We start from the raw sequence: 7240 nt of genomic DNA on the forward strand, positions 1-7240 counted from the left end.
AGGATGAGCTTGGGTCACAGAGGAAACTTTCTTCGTCACGGAGAGTTTCATGAGTGAGATAAATGTCATCAAGTGATTCTCAGTTGCACTCAGATGCTTGGATGAAGATAATCCCATTATTATAAAGGGAGATGGTTGTCTCTGCTTGACAACCGATACAGGGAGTTACCAAGAATCTGAGATGGTTGGGGGTTTTAGTGGATGCAGTAATCCGGAGCAGAGAGCAACGGGCTTTCCTCCAGTTTTCTGGTCTTTTAGTCTAGAAGATAAGGTCACTTATGGTAGCTCCTTTATTCGTGCATATGTAGGAGACGGAGATAAGGGTTTTTGGGTAAAATTTGAGAAGCCTGTTTTTTAAATTTCTTGAACATGCTTTTAGATAGTTTAGGGGAGTACATGATAGTGTAGGAATTACTGCCTTATGGAACCAGTTTGCAGTCTTAGTGATCTTCGAGAAAGGGAATCCATGGCTAAGGGCACCACATTTCTAGAGTTGAACAAGGGGAGGGACCTTGGTACTAAATGCTCACATGTGGGGGGAGCTGAGGGGAGGAGAGGGGAAGGGGGTATGATCAGATGAAAGAAGGAAGGGATCGGGCAAACCATGGGGTGGTTGGAGGAAAGTTTCATGACTCTGTTCTACAAAGGCAGCCCATGAAACAGCAGAATCATGACAGAAGATATCTAGAGAGAAGAAGGTACTCTTTCTGTTTTGGGCTTCCCAGCATTATATGCATGCGATTACTATGTGTAAAACAGCAAATCCTGAAGAGAGGGCCCAACTGTGAATATAAGAAAGGGAAGTTGGAATACATTACGGCAAACTAGAATATGCAATTAGGAAGATAGAATCTGGATCAGAGGGACAGGGGGGATGAGGTGAACAGTGGCCTAGGATGAGGGGCTGAGAGGTGAGTAGAGATGCACTTGGAAATTCGATAGACTGAGCCAGTCTGGGAAGCCAAGCAGAATTAGTAAACAACATCATTCTAAGATGGCTGCCATCTTGGAAACACTCAGAAGCTATAGAACATGATAGTCCTTTTTTTATGTCCTTAGGAAGGACATGCCGAGTCCTATGATGATATCTAGATTCCGAGAGTCCATTTTAGATTGGACAGGCACCTTATACGGGAGGGCTCAATACATGATGCAGGGCTACAAGGCCCAGATAAAGCCCCTTAATGCCAAAAGGGCCCCAAACACAATCAACACACAAAAGGCCCTCATGATCATGCCTTGAGAAAACAGCTAGGGGAATCCTCCTGAAAAAAGAGTTAGTATTGAATGAAACCAGGCACCTACATGAACAATAATATTTGATGTATGGCACAACATCCTGATGTCTATCCTACTGTCTTGAGTCTTCCTGATCCATCTCTTACTCCAAGACTTGTTCTTGTTTTGACAAAACCTTGACCATATGCATCTACCTAAAACTGTAACTAGTGTATGAGTGCAATGCGAGCGCACTTTTTTTTACTAAGTCACGAACACCTTTGCTGAAATAAATAAGATGTGGCATGTTCAAAGGAATTTATATGTAAATATCTGTGTATGGTTAAATATGCCTTCATAATTTTTAACAATAGTAATAAGCAAGATGGTTTTTTAATCAATTAAAATTTGTGTATGCACATGCCTGTATTTTTCATGTAAGTAATTTAAATCTCTTTCCATCCAACAGAAAACAATCCTTGATTGTACAAAATGTTTAAGAATAATGAAGATAATACTGTAAATCTGCAAAAGCAAAGTCTGAAATATTGAGTTCCAGTATTCAGGAAAACATAAGTGCCAACAGAGACAGCGGTACCTGAACATAAACTGACAGATCTTGGAAGTACCGTCAAGGAAAATTAGGTGGTTCTACGAGTCTCAGATGTGCACCTCTGTGCCTCAAGATGAAGAAATGACCTCTATAAAATTAAGACAACACTGATCAACCACTTCTTGTGTAAACATATCCAATACCAGCTCTGATCATGAGGTTGTTACAGCAGTGTTCAACTTCCTAAAGTGATATTAGACCACCATTCAATGATAGAGGTGTATTTTAAACTCTTTCAGACCATTCCAAAGCAACCAGCAAAAAGCACAGTTAACTGAAAGTTAAAAGAAATGGGGATTCTGCTATATAAAATACAGAGCACTGTCCCAGTGTGCACCTCCCAGAAGGACGATGGATCTTTACTCCCAAGCTTGCAGAACCATTATCCACTCTAAAGACACAATCGCCCACAAAGAAGCCTTATACACGTTATGAGGGTGGCAAGTATTTGGTGAACTTTGCACTCTAGTGTTTAATCGGAAAGTAAGTGTGCAAAATACCACACACATACAGGGTGTGAGAGAATAGCACAAGTGCTTTACCAGTCATGTTGGCCCTTCAGGAAGTACAGTCAAGAGATGTAGAAAAATACATACCCGACTCAGAGACACTAACCAAGAAAGAAAAAACATACACTTGCAGTGAATGTGGAAGTAGTTTTACTGAATCGTCTAAACTCAGGAGTCACCAGCGCACACACACAGGTGAAAAGCCATTCAAGTGCAGTGAATGTGGGAAGAGCTTTATATATTTACCAAGCCTAAAATGGCATCAGCTAACACACACAGGGGAAAAGCCATACCATTGCAGTGAATGTGTGAAGAGCTTTAGTCAACCTGCACACCTAAAACGGCATAAGGGAACACACGCGGGGGAAAACCTGTTCAAGTGCAATGAATGTGGGAAGAGCTTTATGTATTTATCAGACCTAAAACTCCATCAGAAAATACACACTGGAGAAAAATCATATCATTGCAGTGAATGTGTGAAGAGCTTTTGTCAATTAGCACACCTAAAACTCCATCAGAGAACACACACAGGGGAAAAACCATATCATTGCAGTGAATGTGGAAGTAGTTTTAGTAACTCATCAGCATTAAAGTTACATCAACGAACACACACTGGAGAAAAACCATACCATTGCAGTGAATGTGGAAGTAGCTTTAATCAATCTGCACACCTACAACTTCATCAGAGAACACACACAGGGGAAAAACCATATCATTGCAGTGAATGTGGAAGTAGTTTTAGTAACTCATCAACATTAAAGTTACATCAACGAACACACACTGGAGAAAAACCATACCATTGCAGTGAATGTGGAAGTAGCTTTAATCAATCTGCACACCTAAAACTCCATCAGAGAACACACACAGGGGAAAAACCATATCATTGCAGTGAATGTGGAAGTAGTTTTAGTAATTCATCAACATTAAAGTTTCATCAACATACACACACTGGAGAAAAACCATACCATTGCAGTGAATGTGGAAGTAGTTTTAGTTCAGCTTCAGGATTTATGTATCATCAAAAAACACACACAGGGGAAAAACCATATCATTGCAATGAATGCGGAAGTAGTTTTAGGGATTCGGTAACATTAAGGAATCATCAGCGAACACACACAGGGGAAAAACCATTTAAGTGCAGTGAATGTATGAAGAGCTTTAGTCAATTAACAAACTTAAAATACCATCAGAGAAATCACACAGGGGAAAAACCATACAAGTGCAGTGAATGTGTGAAGAGCTTTTGTCAATCATATCACCTAAAACAGCATCAGAAAACACACACCGGGGAAAAACCATACCACTGCAGTGAATGTGGAAGTAGCTTTAGTGAATCTTCAACATTAAGGAAACATCAGCGAACACACACTGGGGAAAAACCATACCATTGCAGTGAATGTGGAAGTAGTTTTACGGAATCATCTCACCTCAGACGTCATCAGCGAACACACACAGGGGAAAAGCCATTCAAGTGCAGTAACTGTGGGAAGAGCTTTATTCAATCTGCAGAGCTAAAACAACATAATCGAACACACACTGGCGAAAAACCATATCATTGCAGTGAATGTCTGAAGAGCTTTAGTCAATTATCACACCTAAAAAAGCACCAGAGAACACACACAGGGAAAAACCACATCATTGCAGTGAATGCTGAAGTAGTTTTAGTTCCTCTGCAGGATTAATGTAGCATAAACAAACACGCTCAGGGGAAAAACTATATCATTGCAGTGAATGTCTGAAGAGCTTTTGTAAATTATCCTACCTAAAGCGGCATCAGAAAACACACTCTGGGGAAAAACCATTCCAGTGCAGTGATTGTGTCAAGAGATTTTGTTAGCTTATCAGAAATACATCAACATCAGTGAACACACACAGGAGAAAAGCCAGTGCAGTGAATGTGTGAAGAGCTTCAGTTAATCTGCAAACCTACAAAGACATCAGCGAGCACACCACCATCCCTGAACCAACATAGAAATAAACATAGAACTGAATGAATTTGGTAATAATTTAATTACATCACCAATAATACTGACCCATCCGTGCGTGTGCACTGAAGCTAAAAAGTGCAGTTATTGTAAGATGAAGGAATTATAGAAACTGATAAAATTATAACAATGCAGGACATTCAAATACAAGCTGATAAAAAGCAGGGGATAGAAAACTGAACTAGTAGGAAAGAAGAAAAATACATGTATTTGAAAAATTATAAAAGTGCCTATTCTCTGCTATTGTTTATTTCCCCACAGGTAGGCAAAACATGAATTATCAGAATACCCATTAGGAGACTAGCACAAAGTGGACTAAAAGTAAAGAAACATTGTTGGTTTTTATTCTGTGAGAGAGATATAACGAAAGAAATCCAAGCACACCTGACCATGCTGCCAGTAAAATCAACACCATGAACAATGCTTGGACTAACAAGTGTATTTTTAGCTAATTCTGGAGATTAATGATAAAACTTATAAACCCAACACACTTAAAACAATTTAACAAGCACAAAATGAAGATTCTTCAGAGCTGGCTGTGGTTTTGGTCATTTTATGCATCATTAATGGTTCTGTGACAGTGGCCAGAGAACTGTGTAGAAAAGCAGAAGTGAAAGCAGGAGAATGTGAGCTGTAGCTTTCTGGGTTAACCCTCACAGCGCATGACATTTACCTCTGAAGCTCTAATATAGAACAAATGATGCTCATTTTCATCATCATTCATGCAAATCCGAGAAGACAGAGAAGTTGAAACATTTAGGGCCTGATTTCGATCTCGGCGGACGGGTTACTCCATCACAATGGTTACAGATATTCCAACCGTCTTAATATGAATTCCATTATAACTTTCTTCGTCACGGAGAGTTTCATGAGTGAGGAAAATGTCATCAAGTGATTCTAAATTGCACTCAGATGCTTGGATGAAGATAATCCCATTATTATAACGGGGGATGGTTGTCTCTGCTTGACAACTGATACAGGGAGTTACCAAGAATCTGAGACCGTTGGGGGTTTTAGTGGATGCAGTAATCCGGAGCAGAGAGCAACGGGCTTTCCTCCAGTTATCTGGTCTTTTAGTCTAGAAGATAAGGTCACTTATGGTAGCTCCTTTATTCGTGCACATGTAGGAGACGGAGATAAGGGTTTCTGGGTGAAATTTGAGAAGCCTGTTTTTTAATTTCTTGAACATGCTTTTAGATAGTTTAGGGGGGTATATGATAGTGTAGGAATTATTCCCTTCTGGAACCAGTTTGGAGTCTAGTGATCTTCGAGAAAGGGAATCCATGGCTAAGGGCACCGCATTTCTAGAGTTGAACAAGGGGAGGGACCTTGGTGCTAAATGCTCACATGTGGGGGGGGGGCTGAGGGGAGGAGAGGGGAAGGAGGTATGATCAGATGAAAGAAGGAAGGCATGGGGCAAACCATGGGGTGGGTGGAGAAAAGTTTCATGACTGTTCTACAAAGGCAGCCCATTAAACAGCAGAATCATGACAGAAGATATCTAGAGAGAAGGTACTTTTTTTTTTTGCAGAGTTTTACATAGCGCGAACTAGACCCAAACTGAAACGGGTATCAGAGCGCTTTACATAGCACCAGTTACGTTACACAAGGACACACATTCATTTTGTTAGGCACGAGGAGATTAAGTGATTTGCCCAGAATCACAGGAGGTTATGGCGACATTACCGAGACTGTAACCGGGTTCCCCAGGTCCAGGTCCCTTTCTGTTTTCGGCTTCCCAGCATAATATGCATGCAATTACTATGTGTAAAGCAGCAAATCCTGAAGAGAGGGCCCAACTGTGAATATAAGAAAGGGAAGTTGGAATACATTACGGCAAACTAGAAAATGCAGTTAGGAAGATAGAATCCGGATTAGAGGGATAGGGGGATGAGGTGAACAGTGGCCTAGGATGAGGGGCTGAGAGGTGAGTAGAGATGCACTTGAAAATTCGATAGACTGAGCTAGTCTGGGAAGCCAAGCAGAATTAGTAAACAACATCATTCTAAGATGGCTGCCATCTTGGAAACACTCAGAAGCTATAGAAAATAATTGTCCTTTTTTCATGTCCTTAGGAAGGACATGCCGAGTCCTATGATGATATCTAGATTCCGATAGTCTTAGAGGCGCCGCCATTTTAGATTGGGCAGGCACCTTATATCGGGGGCTCAATATATGATGCAGGGCTACAAGGCCCAGATAAAGCCCCTTAACGCCACAAGGGCCCCAAACACAGTCAGCACACAAAAGGCCCTCATGATCATGCCTTGAGATAACAGCGAGTCACGAACACCTTTGCTGAAATAAATAAGATGTGGCATGTTCAAAGGAATTTTTATGTAAATATCTGTGTATGGTTAAATATGCCTTCATAATTTTCAACAATAGTAATAAACAAGATTTTTTTTAATCAATTAAAAATTGTGTATGCACATTCCTGTATTTTTCATGTAATTTAAATCTCTTTACATACAACAGAAAACAATCCTTGATTGTACAAAATGTATAAGAATAATGAAGATAATACTGTAAATCTGCAAAAGCAAAGTCTGAAATATTGAGTTCCGGTATTCAGGAAAACATAAGTGCCGACAGAGACAGCGGTACCTGAACATAAATGAACAGATCTTGGAAGTACCGTCAAGGAAAATTAGGTGGTTCTACGAGTCTCAGATGTGCACCTCTGTGCCTCAAGATGAAGAAATGACCTCTATAAAATTAAGACAACACTGATCAACCACTTCTTGTGTAAACATATCCAATACCAGCTCTGATCATGAGGTTGTTACAGCAGTGTTCAACTTCCTAAAGTGATATTAGACCACCATTCAGTGCTGGAGGTGTATTTTAAACTCTTTCAGACCATTCCAAAGCAACCAGCAAAAAAGCACAGTTAACTGAAAGTTAAAAGAAAT

General features: G+C 40.2%; 1 pseudogene across 1 annotated transcript in view; it reads left to right on the forward strand.

The window, feature by feature from the left end:
* Positions 1 to 6731, forward strand: part of LOC147737978 (uncharacterized) — a 30316-nt pseudogene extending 23585 nt beyond the window's left edge. Inside the window, exon 3 of the transcript XR_015309164.1 lies at positions 2355 to 6731. The product of XR_015309164.1 is annotated as an uncharacterized LOC147737978 (transcript). The remainder of the gene's footprint in view (positions 1 to 2354) is intronic.
* The last annotated feature ends 509 nt before the right edge of the window (positions 6732 to 7240 follow it).

This window comes from Lissotriton vulgaris, chromosome 1_1 (assembly GCF_964263255.1).
Source record: "Lissotriton vulgaris chromosome 1_1, aLisVul1.2, whole genome shotgun sequence".
Lineage (NCBI taxonomy): Eukaryota > Metazoa > Chordata > Amphibia > Caudata > Salamandridae > Lissotriton > Lissotriton vulgaris.